Source organism: Rana temporaria, chromosome 13 (genome assembly GCF_905171775.1).
Source record: "Rana temporaria chromosome 13, aRanTem1.1, whole genome shotgun sequence".
Lineage (NCBI taxonomy): Eukaryota > Metazoa > Chordata > Amphibia > Anura > Ranidae > Rana > Rana temporaria.
The window spans coordinates 86,328,322-86,340,987 of record NC_053501.1 but is presented as its reverse complement, the minus strand read 5'-3'; positions in this window follow the sequence as shown (position 1 = coordinate 86,340,987).

Genomic DNA, 12,666 nt, shown 5'->3' with positions numbered 1-12,666 from the left:
GATGGATGAGCTGACCTAACAGCATGGTGATGTAACCTCTGTCTCTCTCTCTCCCTCTGTCTCTCTCTCCCTCTGTCTCTCTCTCTGTCTCTCTCTCTCTGTCTGTCTCTCTCTGTCTGTCCCTCTCTGTCTCTGTCTCTCTCTCTCCCTCTGTCTCTCTCTCTGTCTCTCCCTCTGTCTCTCTCTCTCTCTCTCCCTCTGTCTCTCTCCCTCTGTCTCTCTCTGTCTGTCTCTCTCTGTCTCTCTCTGTCTCTCTCTACAACTTATCATTACTTATTGTTGAATCCTCTATAGCCATATTCTGATTAATATCAAGTATGTTGTATCAGTATTCAGCAGTATCCTCTCTGTTTTAACAAGTGATATCCTTTATGTTATGGTTGTAAATATTGGAATTAATACCAGTGTCTTCTCGGTATCAATAAGTCGGTGTAAGTCTCTTACACCGTCGGATCGTAACTGCATATTTTTTCTGACCGCTAGGTGGGGCTTCCGTCGAAGTCGGCGTCGAGTATGCAAATTAGCTAGATACGCGAAATGCCGAACATACGCCAGGCCGACGCAGTAAAGTTACGTCGTTTGCGTAAGTCGTCCGTGAATGGGGCTGGACGTCATTTACGTTCACGTCGAAACCAATGACGTCCTTGCGGCAATGCACACTGCGAAATTCCACGGACTGCGCATGCGCCGTTCGGCAAAAACGTCAAACACGTCGGGTCACAGTAGATTTACAAAAAAACACGCCCCCCTGATCCAAATTCGAATTAGGCAGGCTTGCGCCAGCCGATTTGCGCTACGCCGCCGCAACTTACGGAGCTAGTGCTTTGAGAATACAGCGTTTGCCCGTCTGGGTTGCAGAGGCGTAGCGTAGAGCGGATACGTTACACCCGCACAAATTTACACCGCTGACTGTGAATCTGGCCCAGTGTGCCTCTATGCAGTTGACCCTTTGAATGAGATTAAGCCAATCTTTGTGAGTGAAACACACCTATGCTTTTGTAAATAAACAGTGGGGCGATGGCGCCGCTATAATGATTAATATTCAATAAGGTGTGGGTGTAGTGGTTATTAAACCTATGTTGGGTACCTACTTGAGGGATGAATCCAATATATGTGGACCCCCTTCTTGGAATCACACAGATTGAGTGTGTATAGGTTACCCCATTAATAGTGTGACAAAAGACTTGCTGGCAAATATGTGACTCAGTTGGTGAACCTCCACCATTAGTTGGTGTCCAAGAAACCTCCACGTTAGTAAGAGAAATAGATGAATGAATAAAGTCAGGACCCTGTGCAGGCCAGCTAAGAGAAGTGACTTGTGATGAAAAAAAATTCATTAGAAATAAAGCAGTTCAAATCAATATCCAGGTTGAGGCCTCTAGGGGCTAGAAGACCCCAACCTGTGTATCCAACGGGTCTCATTTTGTGAGACCTGGATCTTTTTGTTGCCCCCCCGCCAGTGGTCTTTAATAATGTCAACCCCATAGAACGTGAGGCAAGATGGATCCTTATGATGTTTTTCCTCAAAATGTCTAGAGAGACTATGTTTTGGGAATCCATTACGTATGTTTTTGATGTGCTCACGTGTTCTTACACGGGTCTGGTGGTACGGCCCACGTACTGGAGTCGGCAGGGGCACTATATGACGTAGGTCACATGGGTGCCATTACAAGTAATAAGTTCTTTTATCTGGAACTCTCTATTGTAGACATGGGACTTGAATGTTGTTTTTCTCCGAGGCTGGGGTTTATTTGTTTTGCATGGCAGGCATCTCTGGCATCTGTAGAATCTTTCAAGTTCTGGACAAATATTCACTTCCCTGGGAGGATCAAGTACATTGTGGACAAGGTGTGTTCATAGTGTTGGTGCTCTATGGTAAATGAATCTGGGTCGTGATGGCAATAACGCTGCCAAAGTTCTGTCCTCTTTCAAAATGGGCCAATACTTTTTGAAGATCTTTTCCAATTGTTGGTATTGGTTGCTGTATTCTGTGATAAAGGCCAGATCCATGGTAGGTGCTTGATGAAGCTTTTTCTTGTTGAGCAAAGCTCCCCTATCCATCTCACGAATGTTAATTTTCAGTTTTGTCAGCACCTATGCTTTTGGGATGCGTTTCCACTGATGCAACTCCAATGTTGCCTGATTCAGGGTGCGATTTTGAAATGCAGCTTTAGTGCGACTGTGCGTTCTTAATCCAGAAGTCGCATCAAAATGGTGCAGGTACCTTTATCGGTCACTGCAGCATTGAGCCACATAAATTAGAATGGGTGCTATTGAAATCAATGGGCTGCGAGTTGTAATGCGACTTTGGGTCCAAGGTCGCATGGCAAATCGCATCAGTGGAAACGGAGACTAAATCACACTGAATTATCTGGATGTATGTAAATCTATTCCTCTGTTTAAACAAATAACTGGGGATTGTAAGCAGTGTAATTGAATCTGGAAACACTGGCTATATTGTAACTGCTAAAACAAATCATTAGGTGTTCGTCAGTTAAAATTGCCTCCTGTAGTACAAGCCATCATAGGGTATAATCAAGCTTAACGCTTTGGAAGCCCTGTGGTACAGTAAGCATTTCTTTTAGAATACTTTGGAAAGTCCGCGGGGAGGTTGAACCATTTGGTTTGGAAAATCTCCGAGCTAATTTTTTGAAGGACTATAATCAGTACATGGATTGTTCTGGCAAGTAGTGAAAAAAAAGAGGTAAAGGGCATGGTGGAAGTACCCGTCATCCCAATCATGTCAAAGTGTAGCTAGCTTTGGAATAAGCGACCTATAAGGTTTGCAGGATCAGCTCAAGGTCCTTCGTCCGTAAAAGGATGGGAAATCAAATCGCTTCAAAACGGAATTCTGACCGTGGGGAACCTTACCACTTGACTCCGAGGGAAGTAATGATAGATAAATATGGATCTTGGGTTGTGAAATATATAAATGATGGGAATCGCTAGACTGGAAACTGTATTTTTAAGAGAAATGCGAGATGCTTGGAGGGCAGGGATGGTAGGATAAGAGAACTGATGAGGTGAGTATTTTTAATAGGGAATCCACATTCCCAGAGAAGTGATAAACAGAGGTTATGGGTTTAAGTAGGATATAGAACATGTGGATTTGTGTAAGGTCTTGAGGTCATATCTGACCTAGCTAAGTGTGTTGTGCGGAAATGTGTGAGATCCATGGATTGTAAGGTTGTGTGTGATGGCATGATGATTTGTTTTGTGTTGGTTAAGGTTTAAATATTGGGAATGGTGTTCTATAGTTCAAAGAGCAACCAGCCCCCTCTCTTTCCTTGACACAAGTTAAATGGAGAGTGTGACGTGTGTTCTCAGCTGCTGACTCAGTGCTGACAGCCCAAATGACCCCCCTTTTTTTTACAGGTCTGTGAGAGTGGAAAAGAGATCTTATTGACTTGCAAATGACCTGAGCCTGCATTCTGTAATAGTGAATTGAAAAGGGCATTTACTAAAATGAGTTTGTTTTTCTTTACAGAAGGTTCTGCGAAAACGTTGTGATGAAGTATTATGATTGGTTAATAAATGGAACCGTTAAAAGGTTTATTACGAGTTGCTAATATTTTTTTTTCTCTCACAATGGTGAATAAAAAATTTTTTGGGGGGGGAATTATTGGTATACCATAAAACAAAAATTCATATGGCATTAATATGTATTATAGTAATACATATTAATGAATGAAAAGTTGAGCTCAACAATTTTTGGTATTTTAAACAAAAAAGTGCACGGTTTATGTAATATAATGTATATGTGTGTTTCATATGCTAATGTCTGGTTACAGGTATATAACCATTGTTTTTTGTTTCCAGGTTAAGAAAAAATTTGAATGTTTATTACTAACTTTTATTTTGTGTTTTATCCCTCAGAATCGATAACTGTGTTTTCAGGATTTCAGAATAAGAGGAAATCTTTATGTTGTTCGGTCGGTCGGGTTTCACAGGGTTTAGGTTTTCATGACCATTATCTAGTTGGAACGTCTAGTGGTCAGTCCATTTGGACCACCTAGTGGGGGTTACATGTTCTGATCCACTGAATAGCAGAACCAACTAACTGATGTCCGCGTATTATTTTTTTATGACAAGTTGAGTAAGACTGCAGGGGATAATTGGCACTCTAACACATATATTAGGCCAAGTAACATTCAGGGGTACCACACTTAGTGTTAAAAGGGTTTTGGGGTATTATCCAGCCATTGAAATGGATCGGCCATAGATCCGTGGCATATCTGTTTTCTTATTACCGAAGATCAGCCATGCTGACACGTGTAGTTCCATAGATCTAATAGGTAAAATCCTGATGCTACTTTGGCCAGACTTGTGTTTTTAGGACTTCTTAAACTTCCCCCCGCTGTTAAGCCTGGCTGTACAAGGTTGTATTGCCTCAGGCTAAGGTATGCTAATGTCCCTAGGTATCTGTATGTCCCTAAAAGTTCACAACGGTTTCCTTCCGTGTCACCATGCGATATTTTTTTTCTCCTAGAGTTTATTTTTGTCAGTTGTGGTGGCTATTTGTGTGTGTCCAGGCACATTGGTCGGCTCGTGTATCCCCTACTGTTCAGTGATCCCGGCACCTCAGGGCTACAAGGGATTTTTCTTAGTCTATTGGTCAGTTGTGTCTGGTAGCGCCCGTTCCCTTGAGCTGGATACACATTATGCAATTCTTGTTTTCCAATTTCTTTTAGATTTCGCGGCAGACATGTAGTACGAGGGCCTGCCTGGTGGCATACCCATATGAGTTGAAAGTGCATAGGTATGGCCTCGTATTGTATAGTTTTAGGGTTGTGTCTGGAGAAAAGGGGTGCAGGAAGATCGCATGGGGTGATACCAGCTTTTGGCTGTTCCAAGGGCCCTCACTTCCGATATATATGTGGGCATGCAGTATTCTCCTCAGTTAATATCCATAGGTGTCCTTCCTGTCCTAGATTACTTGTGTACCCTAACTGGTGGTCTGTGACTTGCATGCCAAGAATATCAGTGCCCCAGGGTGGCACTAGACTCCTGTCTTTCATGGGAGTCCTGTCTGAATGGCGAAGGCAGTTTGTTTTGTAGGGGTGAATGATCACATAGTTTAATTACTGAATTGATAGAGGAGGGAGAAAGTGTGCAGCCTCTATGAGGGATTGGGTGTACCTGGTGGCAGGTGGTTTTCAATCCGGGTATCCAGACTATTTCCCATAATAAAGAGAGGCTCAATGGCGACTGTCTTGGGAGTGGGCGGTGGGTTATTGGGTACTGTAATCACTATAGAGCTGGAGATAATCAGGAACACATTGGGAGGCCCTGGGCTACATATCAGGGAAGGGTTAGGTAAATCCAACTCGTTCTATTCTCATCCCTAAGGGCAGGGACGGAACTTTGGGCATGGACGGAACTTTGTGCATATATCACGGTTAATTTGGGTACTATCCTATCAGACTCTACTGGGTTACACCCTGGAGTCCATCCTGTTCTGAGGGTTGTGAGTCCAGACAGGAATTGAAAGAAATGTTGGAATGGCTGACAAGTATGACATAAATGTATGTGGTGCAGGTACCCAGGAGACTGGCACCTATGCATAATAAGGTGTCTGTTGGCCAAACTAGAGGGTGCCAGGTGATACATCAATAGGGTGAAAACTTCCTCATAGAGGCTGTGTCTCAAGCTTAGCAGTCCTATAAAGAAGCTTTTGGTTACTGGACATGGGAGAGGTACACCTAGTTGATGTCACACCTGAGAGGTTGAATCCCTGCACAAGTAATGCCAGTAACTACATACAGGAACATGCCCTGTTAAATAAAGGGAATACACGCGGGCTAACAGGGTACAGTATGCCTTCACCACATGGCGCTGCAGCATCTCACAGTGGTTGATAAGACTATTACCCTGTATGTGCTGAGTATACACTGAATCAAGTGATTGTTAAGTGACCAGTGGCTTTCTCCCAGAGATGTGCAGACACAGCATAAGGTTCACGCAGAACGCTTATTTCTGAGGAGTAACCCAACAGAGGAGGGGTGTATTCAGCACTATATAGGGGGAATAGGAGCTGGGATGGGTGTTAGTAAAAGAGTGGACAGCGGTCTCCTGAGGAACAGACCCGCAGCCATGGCTTCAGACAATAAGCATGGCTTTGTTGCTCAGAGAGATTGGTGACAGTTGTGACAACATGCAACAAAGTTACATAAATACCCAGTTTAATATGGCTCATGATTTTATCGACCATGTTAAGAGGTTGGAAGAGAGTGTGATAACCCTATCACACTCTCTTCCAACCTCTTAACATGGTATAGGACAAAAATATGTCATTGGCTCTGGCGTACATGCAGGGGCAGGCGGAGTTATTGACCAGTATCAGGCTGAGTGTACAAATCTCTGTATGATGGGCGGTAGCCTGAGGAGTTAGCATCACCACCTCAGTAAGACTTTGACAAAACTTGTCGCTTACACTAATCCCAAATGGTAGTCAAATGCCGGGATGGGCTGTACTGGTTTGGATTGTGAGAGATGAGGTGCTGTATGATCCCATATACGGAAGTGCAGACTCGGTCTGTAGATATGTTGGCATCAATGAGCTTACTGACTGGGGATTCTATCTTGGTGCATTTGGGGCTAAGTGACCCACATGTGATCAGAGGGTACGGAAGCTGAGAGCAGGTTGATATTTCCCCCTGTCAGAAGTGTGACCGCAATGTCTTTTGCATTCCAGGTCAATACACGGTGGTGAAGGAGGAATGTTGGGAAGGTATTTCACTGTGGGTTCTGGATGGGGAGATCATTACGGGGGAGGAAACACCTAGGTATAATTTAGGACATAGGCGAGTTTTGTTTCTTTGTCCTAGAGGATACCGATGGGGTGTTAGTCATGGAACTAGGGTGTTCCTTGGACCTACCAGGTGGTAGTGGCGCATGGTCACTAAAATCAAGTCACAGTGATGGAGTTTTTGGGGGTTTTGTCATTGTTTCAATGGTATATGTGCTGTTGTACTCAATACCGAATGGTCTAGTGATGCACTGTTGTCAGCATTAGGTTGAATTGTACTCAACAGGGTACACTACCTCGGGGAGTCTATTGTACCTATTCTCTTGTCCTTGGGATGGATATAGAAGGAACCCCGGGTTACACCCCGAGTTGCCGCCCTGAAGAAAGGTTTTTATAGCAAACCTGACATCCCCTTTGCACTTACTGAAACTTCCGTTGGGATTCGCAGAGGAATTAAAAGTTAGGTAGTTAAACTTCAGGCAACAGGATTTAAATGGTGCCAACAGTTTGTGCAAGGCGTGAATAAAAAGGCCCGTCTCAAGGGATTTATAAGCTAAGGGGAGGGGGTGGAACAAATATAATAACTGCTGCGAATTATCGGACATGGAGCTGGCTGAGAGAACATTTTAGGTGGAGGTGGGGTAGGCTTCCTGGATAAAATATTTTTTTTTGGACACCTAGGTGTGGAAAGGGTAGCGCCTGGCTGGACATATGGGGGGGGGGAGAATATTCCCCCATTAGAGCAAAGAGAGACCTAATAGATACTGCCTTAGGAGCAGGAGGTGTTGTCCTGAGTAGCCTAAACACAAGGGATTTAGAGGTACTCAGAAACAAGCTAGGTAGGTTGGCACAGCAGGTTGGGGAAGGGGTTGAGGTGCAGCTAGATGTGAATCATATTCTTGAAAATCTACAACATGCTCATATTGATGCTACTGCCTCATTGTCTGAGATAATGAAACAGAAGTTCACCGGACAGATAGCGGGCTACCGTGTTACACCCCCGAGTCCATCATGATCTGATGGTTTATGAGTCTGAACAACCTCAAATGATTGATACTGGTGGGTGCTGGAGAAAGGAAGGGGTGGTGTTATGTCAAGGGAAACAGGATAGGATCATGAGACAACAATGCTGGCACAAGGAAGGGTCGTGTCTCCTGGATGCCGAGGAATTGTCCCAACCTTGTGTAAAATACTTGGGGCAAGGGTATTGGTGCTGGTATCAAATGTCCAATGATGCTCTATATTCTGCCTACGGGTTGAACTGTACTCAACGGGGTACATTACCTCAGGGAGTCTACTGTACATCTTTCCTGGTCTTGGGAATAGATATAGCCGGGACACAAGGACGTACCCCTATTACCCCAGAGAAAAGGCTTGATATCAAACCTGACACCCCCATACATCTACAGAAACTTCCTCTGGGATTTGGGGCTGAGCTAAAGGCTTGGCTGGTAGATTTTGAACAACAGGATGAAATATTAAATGTGGTAAGAGATGCTGAGAAACAAGCCACTATACGACTCACCCATGATCAAAATAAGTTGATCCAAGTATCCCACGCTTTAGAGGCAAACGCTAAGATTTCCTGGTGGGAAAGTATATTTGGGTATAGTCCTAACGCTTCAGCTTTCCTAAACATTTTGCTCCACCCTGTTGTTGTCCTAATCTGTGTAGCTTTATTGCTCTCCCTGATGCAAGTAATGATGTGCATTACTATCAGGAGAATGAACGCCAAAACTATGAGAATGTGCACCTCAACGAGGTATCTTCTCTCAAGGAACAGAAAAGCCACTAACTCAGAAACAAATTTCTGAAGAAGCCGGTTCCCATCCAGACCAGTACAAATGTACAGTTTTTTAATACTCATAGTTTAAATTTTGATCATGTTCGTGCAATTTTTTTAGTGATTTTTATTTCTATTTTTTTTATTCATTTTTTACTTTTCATTTTTATACATTTTTTTTAATTTTTGTAAAAGTTATTTTTTTTATTCATTTTTGCTCTCTCGTTTTTTTTTAAATTTTTAGTCATTTTTAATCAATTTTTCTCATTTCTCATTTTGTCAGTTTTATTTATTTATTTATTTTTTTGTCAGTTTTATTTTTATTTTTCTCTCATTTTTCTCCCTGAAGTGTTATGGTTATAATTTTTTGCTTTTAATTTTTTTAAAGTTTTTTCATTGTTATTGTTTTTCTTCCCTCTCATTCCATTCAGGTGAGAAAAGTTCCAAAAGGTTTGAACTTTTTCCACCTGAAGGGGGGAGTAGTGCATAGACCTGGAAGGAAAAGAATAAATAATGCATTGTTTTTAATTGCCCTTTTGTTGGAGAACTATATATTATTTTTTATTATTATTCTTTGGTTTGGGGAAGAGCCTCTAAATTGTTTTAGTAAGAAGTACAGTCGGGTTTGACTAAATTCTAAAAAGTTTGTTGGCAACCATTGTTTAGTCGCTCCTTTTTAATATTTAAATTTTTTATGTTTTTAACCCGACTTGTACATTGTTAAGTGACCATGATCATGTTCACCTGTTGATCACCAATAGGGCAGAAGAGTCTATTTTTTTTTGTTTTGTTCTTGTTTTTTTTTTAAGAGAGGACCCTAGAACTATATTTTTTCCTGTTGATCTAGGAATAAGCCTCTTTAATTTGTAATAATAAAGTGCGGTCAGGTTTACCCAAATTCCACAAATTTAAATCATCTCTCTCTCGTTATTATCAGGTGACCAGCAAAAATACCACCAATTACTAGTAGGAGAGAGGAGTCGTTTTTTAACGGAACAATGTTCTATTTTTTTTTTTTTTTTTTTATCGCTGTCAGCTAAAATTGACAGGGCAACTAGGTATTAAGTTTTTTTTTAATACCAATTCAATGCTCTTTAACAATCGAAAGTGGAATCTAAACTGGAGAGCTTGGTTGGAGGAGCATTAAATCTGTAGTTTTTATTTTTTGTTTTTTTCTATTCTCCATATTCTTTTTCATTACTCACCTCTCTTCCTTTCCTCCTTTAATATTATGAAAAAATGGAGGATCCCCCAGGGTGGGGCTTTTTAGGCAACAGTAGTACAAGTAGTCATAGTAGATACAGAAGTAAGTAGTAGTTTAATAGTAACAAAAGGTATCAAACAATATATGATAAACATGTATAATACAAAAGTTTAAAAACAACACATTAATGGGGTGTGGTTGGAAAAGAGTGAAGAGTCCACGATATAAATACTGGGCCCAACGCGTTTCGGGTTTCCTTCTTCAGGGACCGAAGTATGTGTGGAGTCAAAAAGTGTAACAAACAACTTTTCTAGAAAAAATAAATAAATAGCAATGTGTTGAAAATAATAACATACAAAGGAAAAATGTATTAATATTAAACTGGCACAGATAAGAGAACATACCACCCAAAACGTTTCAAAGGCTCAGCACACCCTTTAAGAAGACTTCGCGATCAGGACGCATGGCAAACCTCGGATGGTGACGAGAGGAATGCGGACTGGCATCTGTGTCAATCACAACGTAGCAAGACCTTTGGCCCGAGGTGTCACAGCGTAAAAAAGTTTATTATGTTGTATTTATTTATTTTTACCTGTCCCAAAATATAAATGAAAAAAGGACAGGATAATATCAACGAGGCAAAAGGTCGCAAAAAATCGCAAAAAAGAGAGAAAGCTGAACCACGAATTTATATATGAGGTGAGGGACATACCTGTAATGTCAAAGAGTAGCCAAAGAGGTCAGTAGAGGGCTCAAAAGCTAAAAAATTAAAGTAATATGGATCACAATTTAGAAATGTGCAGGGTATGAAGGGATGACATGTAAGGCAACAGGTTGGAAGTCGTGCTGGGAGACATACAAGGAAAAAGTTACTTACATGGGAAGAGGACACAAGCAGTGTGAGGTGTATACAGATGCTGCAGCCATCCAGCAATGTCTGACATTGTGGGGCTGCTGGGCTTTAAATAGGAAATGGGAGGGAGGGGAGAGTAAGGTGGGAGGAGGCTGTCACAGAGAGCCTGGGTGTTATGGGTCAGTGTGAAGGAAGGGGGCGGCGTAAAGTGGGCATTATCCGAGTGAGGAGAGGGGAGGGACGGGTATGTCCCGCTCTCCTCACATGGAAGCCCGCACTGGTGACGTAGGGCTGCATGGAAACGCAAGTGAGGTGTGGTAAGCAGTGGGCGGGACAGAGAGAGAGGGCGGAGGGTACGCCCTGCTCTCTCACCTCCGCCCATACTCGCCGCTGGCGCGATGACGTAGGCACGTCGCCGCAAGGAGATGCAATGTGTGTAATGTAGGGTGGGCGGGACAGAGAGAGAGAGGGCGGAGAGACTAATCACCAAGTACCACACTCAGCATCAACAAACGAGAGGAATCTTCAAACAATTTTGGCACCTACTCTCCTTTGACCCCCAACTCGGTCCCTTTGTACCAAAAGAGCCCGCGATAACTTATCGACGGGCCTGCTCACTCAAAGACCACCTTGTGGCCAGTGAATTCAAGGACAACTTCAGGAAAGATCCTTGTAAAAGGAAGGGTACTTTCACCTGTGGAGGCTGCTCCATTTGTCGATACATCAATACAGAGCGAGATATTGTATTACCCAATGGTCGGCCCTACAGACCGAGACACTTTGCTAATTGCAAGACATTTGGCGTAATATACTTACTCACTTGTCAATGTAACAGGTTCTACGTGGGAAAAACCAAATTACCATTCTTTAAGCGTGCTTCCCGGCACCTACATGCCATGCGTTCGGCCAACCCAGACTTACCACTAGGGCGCCACATCTTGTCTCAACATAATGGACTTTTTTCAGGGGTTAAATTCCTAATCCTCGATAGGATCCATCCAAGCCCCAGAGGTGGGGACTGGAATAAGATCCTCCTACAACATGAAACTCGTTGGATTGCCGAACTAGAGGCTAATCTTCCACCGGGCCTCAATGAGCAGATCAGCTTTAGGCCTTTTTTGGAAGGTTTCTCTTCTGGGGGGTGTGAAAAAGACTGATCAAGACTTCTCTACACTATGGGGACCTTATGTCACCTACTGTCCCCATCCATAACCCTTTTTACTACTATCCTTATTTCCATCCTGTCAACTCCCATGTCAGTATTTCATACCTATTTGTTCCCTGTATTACCACCATGCTCATGTACCCTTCTGCACACCCCCCCGGGGATTTCACCTTCCAAGCGCATACTGGCTCGACTGGCATCCCCTTTACTGTCACTCCTTAGCTGGGCGCACGTAAGCCGTCTGTCCTCTCTCATGGGAGACGGCTTTTTTTGACCTGGTCCCCTTGCACCTTTTGGTGTCTCTGACCGTGGGTCGATACTTGCGCCTATAACAGGGGCAGGGATCACACAGTGGACAGTTCCGTGCCCCTGTTTTTTCCTTTTTGCCCCTGGACCTATTGGCCCATGTGTCCCATTTTTTGTACATTTTTTGTACAATTAATATATCCTTAAAATCTTTTTTGATTGCTGTCCCTTTAAATTTATGGCTGAGCTTACCTGTATATAAAACCACTGTACTTACAAACCTCTACTGGCATTGCGCAGTATCTGTGTTTACAATATCATTCTATATACAAACCTTTATCTGCTTTCAGCAGTTTCAACACACCTATCCCCCTTCTTTACTATTTCTTCCTTATTTGACCTTTTATGTACTTATCTCCCCCAGTACCTACATCGTTCATGCCCCCTTTTTATTACACGTTCTTTGCATACTCTGCAAAGCAATAGCTTACTCATTTTGCATATCTTTTACCCCCGTGTCAGGTGATCTTCCTGGTCACTTGCCAGTTAGCTCCGAGCGGCGCTGTGGCATGTCTACGTCACTTGCGCTGTCAGGCGGCCAGTGTGGGCGGAGGTGAGAGTGCAGGACGTATCTTCCGCCCTCTCTCTCTCTGTCCCGCCCACCCTA